At 42.4% G+C, this 12,717-nt stretch overlaps 1 protein-coding gene across 4 annotated transcripts in view; it reads left to right on the top strand.

Annotated features, from left to right (window-relative positions):
* Positions 1-1,221: 1,221 nt before the first annotated feature.
* The window catches only part of LOC115206532 (SPRY domain-containing SOCS box protein 4-like), a 59,761-nt gene continuing 48,265 nt past the window's right edge, over positions 1,222-12,717 (top strand). For all 4 annotated transcript variants that reach the window (XM_029773634.1, XM_029773637.1, XM_029773638.1 and 1 more), the window contains exon 1: positions 1,222-1,548. The gene's annotated coding sequence lies outside the window, so the exon portion shown is untranslated. The remainder of the gene's footprint in view (positions 1,549-12,717) is intronic.

The following is a 12,717-nucleotide window of genomic DNA, read 5'->3' as shown; positions in this document are numbered from 1 at the left end:
GTACACGTCGATCCAGAGCATTCCAAATATGCTCAATGGGTGACATGTCTGGTGAGTATGCAGGCCATGAAAGAACTGGGAAATGTTCAGCTTCCAGGAATAGTGTACAGATCCTTGTGACATGGGGCCGTACATTATCATGCTGAAACATGAGGTGATGGTGGCGGATGAATGGCACGACAATGGGCCTCAGGATCTCGTCACAGTATCTCTGTGCATTCAAATTGCCATCAATAAAGTGCAATTGTGTTTGTTGTCTGTTGCTTATGCCTGTCCATACCATAACTCCACCGCCACCATGGGGCACTCTGTTCAAAACGCAAACCATTCGCCCACACGACGCCAGCGTGCCTGTGGCCATCGAAGGTGAGAATTTGCCCACTGAAGTCGGTTACGACGCCAAACTGCAGTCAGGTCAAGATTCTGGTGAGGACGACGATCACGCAGATGAGCTTTCCTAAGATGATTTCTGACAGTTTGTGCAGACATTCTTTGGCTGTGCTAACCCTCAGTTTCATCAGCTGTCCAGGTGGCTGGTCTCAGATGATCCCGATCCCGCAGGTGAAGAAGCCGGATGTGGAGGTTCTGGGCTGGTGTGGTTACACGTGGTCTGCGGTTGTGAGACCGGTTGGACGTACTGCCAAATTCTCTAAAACGTTGTCTTATGGTAGAGAAATTAACATTAAATTGTCTGGCAACAGCTCTGGTGGCCATTCCTGCAATCAGCATGCCAATTGTGCGCTCCCTCAAAACTTGTGTGGCATTGTGGCATTGTGTTTTTTTTTATAACTGGCCTTTTATTGTTCCCAGCACAATGTGCACCTGTGTAATGATTATTCTGTTTAATCTGCTTCTTGATATGCTACACCTGTTAGGTGGATGGACTATCTTGGCAAAGGATAAATGCTCACTAACAAGGATGTTATCAAATGTGTGCACTAAATTTGAGAGAAATATGCTTTTTGTGCGTATGGAAAATTTCTGGAATCTTTTATTTCAGCTCATGAAACCAACACTTTATGTTACGTTTATATTTTTGTTCAGTATATTTAGTTGCATTTAGGCTAGTTTCATAAAATGTTCAACTCTCTCTCAACAGCGATGTGTTGTCCAATTTAGACGAGGCTTCTTATTCACTCCCCGAGGTCAGTGTTGAGCTGTATCGTTATATCCTTGCTACGGAAATAGGCAGACTTTAGGACGGCGAAAAGAAATGGCTCTGCTGGTGCCCTATCCTTCACCTATTCCCGATCCTGTCTATCCCTCGAGCGACGTGGCCAATCAGTGTGTGTGTCAGCGACACATGAACGGTGATATCCAAGGAATGGCTCGCAGCACAAAGAAGCCGCCCGTCTCGAATTCCCGTCGATAGAGAAAATTCGCGGATGAAACAGCACAGAACATTTGAGTTGTTAAGGCTTGAGTGAAACCAAATGAATATCTTCGACGCAAAGTCCAACAGTTTTGGTTTTGTTTTGCTCAAGGAGGGAACTTGGCCTCGTGAGAGCTCTGTCGATCGCCTGGCGAGGCTGTTGGCTACATTGGAACGTAAGTAAAAACATATCTTGCCTGTTTCATTTTATTGCGTCGAATATAATCATGTTTCAACACATTATATAGTGTTGTTCAATTATGCTTTATTCGTGATGTTTAGAAAACTTGTCAATGTTTACAACTTTGTTTTGGTACATGTTTGTATGACCGCACCGACTCAAACCGCATGAGAAGGCTAATTTAGGACTTTTTGAAAACAAGCGGAATCAAATTAAGTCTACTGGGAAGCGCGGTTGGTAACTTGAGAAACTATAACTTGTCTCTGGCATCTAACGTTACTTATAAAGGACGTTTTATTCATTCATCCCACCGTTTACAATAGCTTGGAAAACTATGACGAAAGGTTAATACACTGATTCGAATGTTTTCGAAACGATAAAATGAAAATGTTCTGTGGCTGCAGGCAAATAAATAATTTCCAAACATGTTAATAGTTGACAACATGCAGAATATTCAGCACCTCATATTGTCGAGAACAGGGCCACCGTAATTGTTACTTACATTAGGAAAGGAATTTTTTGCAGAAAATATTAGGCCACTGTATTGTGGTGTACACCTTTGCAGAACTTGCATGTCTGGTTTCAGTTTCAATTTGATTTCCCATTGTCACAGCGGAGTTCACGTCTGTGAGGGAGTCTACAGACGTGAGCAAACAGTAGAGAGATACAGTATTTTACAACGGATGTGGGTTTGCCAAATCGGACGCCTATTCCAGTGGATCTGTTCCAGTTTGTTGGTAGTAAATGCTTTATCCCCTGGAGTAGCGGGTAACCACACCATCTAACTGGCATGGGCACTGTCCAGATGAAGTGTCTGATGACCAGTTACTGTGTGATGGACAAGTGGAGGAGCCAGTTATATAGATCATGATTTCTTTCCTTAATGCGTTTTAGTGGATGGTACATTACACCTAGTTGTCACCAGAGTAGGAGCCTCGCTTACTCTTTTGACTAGGCTTACAACTAACCCATTAAATGGAAAACTATTACCAGTTTATGGTGGTTGCATATAGGCCTAATCAATGAATAGTTCCCTGGGGTAGGAAGCAGTCCATATTTTATTTTCTGGTGTAGAACCATTCATGGCCCCCACACTCCAAATGATTAACCTCTCTCGGGTATGTGGGACGATTTCGTCCCACCTACGTAACAGCTACTGAAATTCCAGTGGCGCGATTTTTGAATCGTTAGAAATACTATTACTTCAATTTCTCAAACATATGACTATTTTACAGCTATTTAACCTGTTTGGGGTAGGGGGCAGTATTGAGAATTTTGGAAAAAATATGTTCCCATTTTTAACTGCCTCCTACACCAACTCAGAAGCTAGAATATGCATATTATTGTTCAGGTTTGGATAGAAAACACTCTGAATTTTCTAAAACTGTTTGAATGGTGTCTGTGAGTATAACAGAACTCCTATGGCAGGCAAAAACCTGACAAGGTTTCAAGCAGGAAGTACCCTGTCTGACAAGGAGTCGTGCGTCTTGCATCTTTTTATTGAAAAGTAAGGATCTTAGCTGTAACGTGACAATTCCCAGGGCTCCAATAGGCTCTCAGAGCCCAGCCACCTGGGTGGGCTACATCCACAGTGCATCATGACCACACAGATGCAGAGCTGGGATAGGCAAACTGTTGTATTTTTAGGGGGGACCAAATACAATGTTATTTCTCTGTAAAGAATTAAGACTTTCAGCTTGCTTATAGAGAAGAGCACTCGACATGTGCTGCACTGACACAAATGGCTGATTGGTTAAAATAAATTGATAATAAGAATATTATGGGAGCTGTGCTGTTAGATTTCAGTGCAGCCTTGAATATTATTGACCATAACTTGTTGTTGAGAACTTATGTTATAGCTTTTTAAACTCTGCCATAGCTCATAATCCATAATATCTATCTAATAGAACAGAGGGTTTTCTTTAATGGAAGCTTCTCTAATGTTCAACATGTAAAGCGTGGTGTACCACAGGGCAGTTCTCTAGGCCCTCTACTCTTTAAAGAAAATATTTTTACCAATGATCTGACATTGGCATTAAACAAAGCCTGTGTCCTTATAGGCTGATGATTAAACCCTATACACGTCTGCAACGACAATTAGTGAAATCACAGCAACCCTAAACAAAGAGTTGCAGTCATTTTTGGAATGTGTGGCCAGTAATATACTGGTCCCCCAACATCTCAAACTATTGGGTACAAATCATTCCCTAAGTTCTAGACCTCAGCTGAATCTGGTAATGAATGGTGTGGCTGTTGAGACTAAGTTGCTTGGTGTTACTTTAGATTGTAAACCGTCATGGTCAAAACATATTGATTCAGTGGTTGTAAAGATGGGGAGAAGTCTGTCTCCTATAAAGAGATGCTCAGCTTTTTTGACACCACACTCCACAAAGCAAGTCCTGCAGGGAAACATACAGTATTATACATAATAATGATGGCATGGAACTCCCATCTCATATAGCGCAAGTGAACCGCTCATTTAGTTTCAAAAAACAAATAAAGCAACACCTCACGGCACTTCTCTCCCCCATGTGACCTACTTTTTGTGTGTATGTATACAGTTGAAGTCGGAAGTTTACATACACCTTAGCCAAATACATTTAAACTCAGTTTTTCACAATTCCTGACATTTAAAAATTCCCTGTCTTGGGTCAATTAGGATCACCACTTTATTTTAAGAATGTGAAATGTCAGAATAATAGTAGAGTGATTTTATTTCAGGTTTTATTTATTTCATCACATTCCCAGTGGGTCAGTAGTTTACATGCACTCAATTTGTGTTTGGTAGCATTGCCTTTAAATTGTTTAACTTGGGTCAAACGGGTAGCCTTCCACAAGCTTCCCACAATAAGTTGGGTGAATTTTGGCCCATTCCTCCTGACAGCTGGTGTAACTGAGTCAGGTTTGTAGGCCTCCTTGCTGGCATGCGCTTTTTCAGTTCTGCCCACAAATGTTCTATAGGGTTGAGGTCAGGTCTTTGTGATGGCCACTCCAATACCTTGCCTTTGTGGTCCTTATTGATAACATCTTATGGACAGATGTTCCGCTAGCAGAACGCCTCACCAATATCCAATGGTAGCGCCTGGCGCGAAATACGAACAACCTTAAATGCTATAATTTTAATTTCTCAAACCATTTAAAAGATAAGACTCTCCTTTGTCTAACCACATTGTCCGATTTCAAAAAGGCTTTAAAACAAAAGCAAAACATTAGATTATGTCAGGAGTACCCTCCCAAAAATAATCACACAGCCATTTTCAAAGCATGCATATATGTCACAAAAACCAAAACCACAGCTAAATGCAGCACTAACCTTTGATCTTCATCAGATGACACTCCTAGGATATTATGTTATACATGCATGTTTTGTTCAATCAAGTTCATATTTATATAAAAAAACAGCTTTTTACATTAGCATGTTTTGTTCAGAACTAGCATACCCACCGCAAACTTCGGTGAATTTACTAAATTACTCACGATTAACGTTCACAAAATACATAACAATTATTTTAACAATTATAGATACAGAACTCCTTTATGCAATCGCAGTGTCAGATTTTAAAATAGCTTTTCAGTGAAAGCACATTTTGCAATATTCTGAGTAGATATCACGGCTAGCTAATTTGACACCCAAGTTTGGCCCTCACCAAACTCAGAATTACTATAAGAAAAATGTTATTACCTTTGCTGTTATTTGTCAGAATGCACTCCCAGGACTTCTACTTCAACAACAAATGTTGTTTTGGTTCGAAATAATCCATAGTTATATCCAAATAGCTCCGTTTTGTTCGTGCGTTCAAGTCACTATCCGAAGGGTGACGCGCCGGCGCGTTTCGTGACAAAAAAATTCAAAATATTCCATTACCGTACTTCGAAGCATGTCAAACGCTGTTTAAAATACATTTTTATGCGATTTCTCGTAAAATAGTGATAATATTCCAACCGCGCGACGTTGTATTCGTTCAAACACTGAAAGAAAAAAATGGAGTCGTCTCGTGCACGCGCGCGCCAGTTTCATTGTTCCCAGAAGGACCACTCACAAAAACCCCTGGTGTTTTTCGCCCAGAGACTGGAGAGCTCTCATTAAACTTTCTGGCGCCTTCTGAGAGCCAATGAAAGCCTTAAATGTCACGTTACAGCAGAGATGCTGTATTTTTGATAGAGATGCCCTAGAAGTAGAACAAATTGTCAGACAGGGCACTTCCTGTATGGAATCTTCTCAGGTTTTGGCCTGCCATATGAGTTCTGTTATACTCACAGACACCATTCAAACAGTTTTAGAAACTTTAGAGTGTTTTATATCCAAATCTACTATATATGCATATTCTAGTTTCTGGGCAGGAATAGTAACCAGATTAAATCGGGTATGTTTTTTTTATCCGGCTGTGAAAATACTGCCCCGTATCCCAAACGGATTAAGCCATTTTGCCACAACTTTGGAAGTATGCTTGGGGTCAATGTCCATTTGGAAGACCCAAGCTTTAACTTCCTGACTGATGTCTTGAGATGTTGCTTCAATATATCCTCATGATGCCATCTATTTTGTGAATTGCACCAATCCCTCCTGCAGCAAAGCACCCCCACAACATGATGCTGCCACCCCCGTGCTTCATGTTTGGGATGGTGTGCTTCACAGTTGGGATGGTGTTCTTTGGCTTGCAAGCCTCCCCCTTTTCCCTCCAAACATAACAATGGTCATTATGGCCAAACATATATATTTTTTTTTTGTATCATCAGACCAGTACGACCAGTACAAAAAGTACAATCTTTGTCCCCATGTGCAGTTGCAAACCGTAGTCTGCCTTTTTTTATGGCGGTTTTGGAGCAGTGGCTTCTTCCTTGCTGAGTGACCTTTCAGGTTATGTCTCTATTGGACTCGTTTTACTGTGGATATAGATACTTTTGTACCTGTTTCCTCCAGCGTCTTCACAAGGTCCTTTGCTGTTGTTCTGGGATTGATTTGCACTTTTCGCACCAAAGTTCTTTCATCTCTAGGAGACAGAACGAGTTTCCTCCCTGAGCGGTGTGACGGCTGCGTGGTCCCATGGTGTTTATACTTGCATACTATTGTTTGTACAGATGAACGTGGTACATTCAGGCGTTTGTAAATTGCTCCCAAGGATGAACCAGACTTGTGGAGGTCTACATTTTTTTTCTGAAGTCTTGGCTCTTTTTTTTATTTCCCCATGATGTCAAGCAAAGAGGCACTGAGTTTGAAGGTAGGCCTTGAAATACATCCACAAGTACACCTCCAATTTACTCAAATTATGTCAATTAACCTATCAGAAGCTTCTAAAGCCATGACATCAATTTCTGGAATTTTCCAAGCTGTTTATTGTCACAGTCACCTTAATGTATGTAGAATTGTGATACAGTGAAATAATCTGTCTGTAAACAATTGTTGGAAAAATTCCATGTGACCATTTAGTCACGGTAATTAGGCTTCTCCAAGCTCTGATGCTGCTGCTGGTCATTAGTATCCTACCAAACTTTCTAACTGCCTGGGACTCAGCACTCTATTGTTCCTCTAATCACTCTGATATCAATGTAATTGAAAATCCAATCACTCTTCATGACAGCCTATGCAATTGCATTAAAGATTTTGATGGCCTCTATTAAAAAGAGGATACCATCAGCTTTCTATAGGCTAGGCCTACTATTTATCTGTCAACTTTTCTAATATTAAGCACATTTACTAAGCTTTACAACAGGAGTATAGCCTACATGCCCCTGTTCCATGATAATGGTCTATTTGAAATCAAAACAAATTTCACACAATTTTGTATATTTAAAGACATTTAGAATAGTCTGATGGGTGACAATATTAGCCTAGTACAGAACAAGGCCTGCACACTGTTAGCTCCCAATTCACCGCTTTATTGACAACGTTTTGATCCGAAGCGGATGTTCGTCAGGTCTTTTTTTGATCGGATGTAGATCTGTTTCGGACCGAAACGTTGTCAATAAAGCGGTGAATTGGGAGCTTTAACAGTTTGCGGGCCTTGTTCTATGCTAGTGTTCTTTATTAGCCTAGCACCTATGTTTTTAAGGATGTCCGTCTGACCACAGCTTTTCTAGTGACAATATTAGCCTTATCAATTATCACTTGTGAATGATGCCAAGCTTGTCCAGTAAGACAAACGGCTCATGTCTTTATTTGTTGCAATTTTTTCAAATCGTAGTCGCACACCTCATGTAGCCTCGCCCATAGGCCTATATGTTTTGATAAGGTTTGTGTCACAACTAGTGGCCAAATAACTTCTCAAAATGAAGCACATTTAATCAGCTTTATAGATGCTGTAGATCCTAACTGGCATACATAGTTTGGGCAAAATCATTTTCACAGAAGGACAAGTTGACCAATAGAATAGGTCAACTTTTGTACTATAGGGGATAGTAGTGAGATAGGCTACTTACTTTTGCTGTTTGTTAGGTCTGCTCTTTTTGGCTGACAAAGTATAATTATATTCAGCCCAAGGGCACAACGACCACTTTGGCCGCAAAAGGCATGGATTTTTTTAGTGGGCATTATGGCCTCACAAGGGGGATGCCACGGGAAATTTAAGGCCTGGTGACAATATTATCAAGTGCTTGTGAAATTGTGAATGAAGCATGTGCAGCTTGAACAAGAAACAAATCAGAGCTCATGCCTTTTCATGTGACTTTTTTCAATTCATCATTAGTCCCACCATGCAGCCTTGTAATGTATTAAAAATCCAAACCTATAGCTCAACGTTTGTATTAAAGTTGCATAAATAACTCCATTAAGCAGTGCTTTCGAAAAGTATACATTTTGTTACGTTACAGCCTTATTCTAAAATGTATTAAAACAAAAAAAATGTAATCAATCTACACACACTACCCCCATAATGACGAAGCAAAAACATATTTTCAGAGAAACATTTGCATAAAACACATTTTCATAAGTATTCAGACCATTTACTCAGTACTTTGTTGAAGCACCTTTAGCAGCGACTACTGCCTCAAGTCTTTTTGGGAATGACTCTATAAACTTGGTACACCTGTATTTCGGGAGTTTCTCCCATTCTTCTCTGCAGATCCTCTCAAGCTCTCAGATTGGAAGGGGTGTGTCGCAGCACAGCTATTTTCAGGTCTCTCCAGAGATGTTTGATTGGGTTCAAGTCCGGGCTCTGGCTGAGCCACTCAAGGACATTCAAAGACTTGTGACTAAGCCACTCCTGCATTGTCTTGGCTGTGTGCTTAGGATCGTTGTCCTGTTGGAAGGTGAACCTTCGCCCCAGTCTGAGAACCTGCTCAGGTGCCTTGGTGGAAGAGTGGGGTAACATCTCACAGCAAGAACAGGCAAATCTGGTGCAGTCCATGAGGAGGAGATGCACTGCACTACTTAATGCAGCTGGTGGCCACACCAGATACTGACAGTCACTTTTGAATTTGACCCCCCCCCCTTTGTTCAGGGACATATTATTCAATTTCTGTTAGTCACATGTCTGTGGAACTTGTTCAGTTTGTCTCAGTTGTTGAATCTTATGTTCATACAAATATTTACACAAGTTTGCTGAAAATAAACACAGTTGAAAGTGAGAACAATTATTTTTTTGCTGAGTTTACTTTTGTGATGAGTAGGATGACAATCGATATGCATTGCACATCTTTCTGGTCTTGGATATTCTAAAATGAGCCTTAATACAAATATATTACTCCCATTTGTATCCAGGTAACTGTGTGTTAGTGTATAAGTCAGTCGGCAGACTCTTTTGATGCTAATCTTGATGTACAGCATGTTCACCTCTGTTCCCCCTAAATCCGATTAGACCAGACGGGGCATGCAAAAGACCACTATGGTTTTGCATGAGTCTGAACTAAAGGAGAGGAGAGCAGGAAAGCACAGTTTGACTGAAATGGAAAATGGGGAGCAGGATACAGGGAAATGTACCGAGGGGGCCGGAGGGAGAGGCGAGGAGAGGGGGCCGGAGGGAGAGGCGAGGAGAGGGGGCCGGAGGGAGAGGCGAGGAGAGGGGGCCGGAGGGAGAGGCGAGGAGAGGGGGCCGGAGGGAGAGGGGGCCGGAAGGAGAGGGGGCCGGAGGGAGAGGCGAGGAGAGGGGGCCGGAGGGAGAGACATGGGAGTAAGACTGTGGATCAAATTGATCTGACAGTGAGATAATTATTTAAAATTAATGAGATTGCAATTTCCCTCGTAATTTTTTACAAATGTATTTTTAATCAATTAGTTTGAGACAGGCACTTCTAACCTTTATCACGAGTAGCTGCCTAAAAGATAATAGGAATGGTTGAGTTTGGGAACGATGGGAGCAATTGATAGAGTGAGCGAGAGCCCTGGGCAGTTTCTGACAAATATGTGTGAGTGTGTAAGTGACAGATCAACGCGTTCCCTATTTGCATTAGAGAAATAGAGTAGCATGAAGGACCACTTGGGTTCAGCCAACTCTAACACACAGCACTGCCCCCAAACAAAACATCTGTTTTCTTTCTGTCACATGCTGTTCAGATCAAGCCCTAGTCCCCAGTGACATGTATCTGGGAGGATGGGAGTTTTGTAAAGTTCTAATAATCATGAATGGCATTGGGTTTTCCCACCAAATTGGTCTTTCAGTTTAGTTCAGCGGATGGTCAGGTTCACCGTAGTCTTATAGGTCGAGAGATCGCTGTGTCATGTCACTAAATCACGCACCAGGAAGTATTCCTTCCAGTATGTTAGTGAGAACTCACTCCAGCTCTGCTGCTTTTTCTCATCTGTTTTATAGTCTGTTCTATCTGGCATGCAAAGCGTTGTACCCGTTGCCTGGGTCAGACACAGGGCAGTGTCTCTGCGCTACTATCCACAGACGGGCACACAGATAATTCTCACCCTGACTGACCTGCTCAGAATAGTCAGTCACGCATCACTTCCCCCTTCTCATCTCAGCCTAATGGAACAGCAGGACTTGACATTAACGCTTGTCCTCTTGCCAGGGGGTTCCAGGAGCGCTACTGGGGGTTCCAGGGGCGCTACTGGGGGTTCCAGGGGCGCTACTGGGGGTTCCAGGGGCGCTACTGGGGGTTCCAGGGGCGCTACTGGGGGTTCCAGGGGCGCTACTGGGGGTTCCAGGAGCGCTACTGGGGGTTCAGCCCTGCATGAACACATGACATTGTAAAAAATCAGCTGTTCAACAGGACCTTGATAAGCTGACCATAATCCTGCACATCCAGTAGCTTTCCAGATGGAGACAGCATGGCGGCTCAGCACGATGGCACACGACACGATGGCTGTTGCTTCTCCAGTTAGGCTATGTTTGCTAGGCAGCAGTAGACTCAGTCTAGGCCTTCCCAGCAGGTTTGACATGACAGTGGTCCCTGCACAGTGAGTCTTGTTGACCAGAACACGACTGTGACTGAACACTACTTCCCAAAGTCCCCCTTAGCACCGGTGTGCGCTGAACAATACACAAGTCCTTCAGTGTTCAGTCAATCACCGGCCAGCCGAGACTAGTAATGCAGAGCTGGAAAATGTTATTCTTTGTACCTGACTGAGTCTTTAAGAGTCAACACTAGGGTTGCACATTTTGGGGAATATTCAGAGGTGGAAACTTTCCGTGGGATTTAATGGGAATATATGCAAATTAATATTAATACCATTTCAATGTAGGTGTTTTTTGCATTGGATATATTTACCATATCATATGGAGACAGAAGCAAACATTTTACCTTATCATAAGTAGACTTACAGTGAGGGGGGAAAAGTATTTGATCTGCTGCTAATTTTGTACGTTTGCCCATTGACAAAGAAATGATCAGTCTATAATTTTAATGATAGGTTTATTTGAACAGTGAGAGACAGAATAACAACAAAATAAATCCAGAAAAACCCATGTCAAAAATGTTATAAATTGATTGAAGTATTTGACCCCTCTGCAAAACATGACTTAGTACTTGGTGGCAAAACCCTTGTTGGCAATCAGAGGTCAGATGTTTCTTGTAGTTGGCCACCAGGTTTGCACACATCTCAGGAGGGATTTTGTCCCACTCCTCTTTGCAGATCTTCTCCAAGTCATTAAGGTTTCGAGGCTGACGTTTAGCAACTCGAACCTTCAGCTCCCTCCACAGATTTTCTATGGGATTAAGGTCTGGAGACTGGCTAGGCCACTCCAGGACCTTAATGTGCTTCTTCTTGAGCCACTCCTTTGTTGCCTTGGCCGTGTGTTTTGGGTCATTGTCATGCTGGAATACCCATCCACAACCCATTTTCAATGCCCTGGCTGAGGGAAGGAGGTTCTCACCCAAGATTTGACGGTACATGGCCCCGTCCATCGTCCCTTTGATGCGGTGAAGTTGTCCTGTCCCCTTAGCAGAAAAACACCCCCAAAGCATAATGTTTCCACTTCCATGTTTGATGGTGGAGATGGTGCTCTTGGGGTCATAGGTAGCATTCCTCCTCCTCCAAAAACGGTGAGTTGAGTTGAGGCCAAAGAGCTCCATTTTGGTCTCATCTGACCACAACACTTTCACCAAGTTGTCCTCTGAATCATTCAGATGTTCATTGGCAAACTTCAGACGGGCATGTATATGTTCTTTCTTGAGCAGGGGGACCTTGTGGGCGCTGCAGGATTTCAGTCCTTCACGACGTAGTGTGTTACCAATTGTTTTCTTGGTGACTATGGTCCCAGCTGCCTTGAGATCATTGACAAGATCCTTCCGTGTAGTTCTGGGCTGATTCCTCACCGTTCTCATGATCATTGCAACTCCACGAGGTGAGATCTTGCATGGAGCCCCAGGCCATGGGATATTGACAGTTATTTTGTGTTTCTTCCATTTGTGAAGAATCGCACCAACTGTTGTCACCTTCTCACCAAGCTGCTTGGCGACGGTCTCGTAGCCCTTTCCAGCCTTGTGTCGGTCTACAATCTTGTCCCTGACATCCTTGGAGAGCTCTTTGGTCTTGGCCATGGTGGAGAGTTTGGAATCTGATTGATTGCTTCTGTGGACAGGTGTCTTTTTATACAGGTAACAAACTGAGATTAGGAGCACTCCCTTTAAGAGTGTGCTCCTAATCTGTTTGTTACCTGTATTAAAGACACCTGGGAGCCAGAAATCTTTCTGATTTGAGTGGGTCAAATACTTATTTCCCTCATTAAAAAACAAATGAATTTATAACATTTTTGACATGCGTTTTAATGTTTTTTTTCTT

This window comes from Salmo trutta, chromosome 13, assembly GCF_901001165.1.
Source record: "Salmo trutta chromosome 13, fSalTru1.1, whole genome shotgun sequence".
In the NCBI taxonomy this organism is placed as follows: domain Eukaryota; kingdom Metazoa; phylum Chordata; class Actinopteri; order Salmoniformes; family Salmonidae; genus Salmo; species Salmo trutta.
Note: the sequence above shows the minus strand (reverse complement) of the source record. Positions and strands in the feature narration are given on the sequence as shown.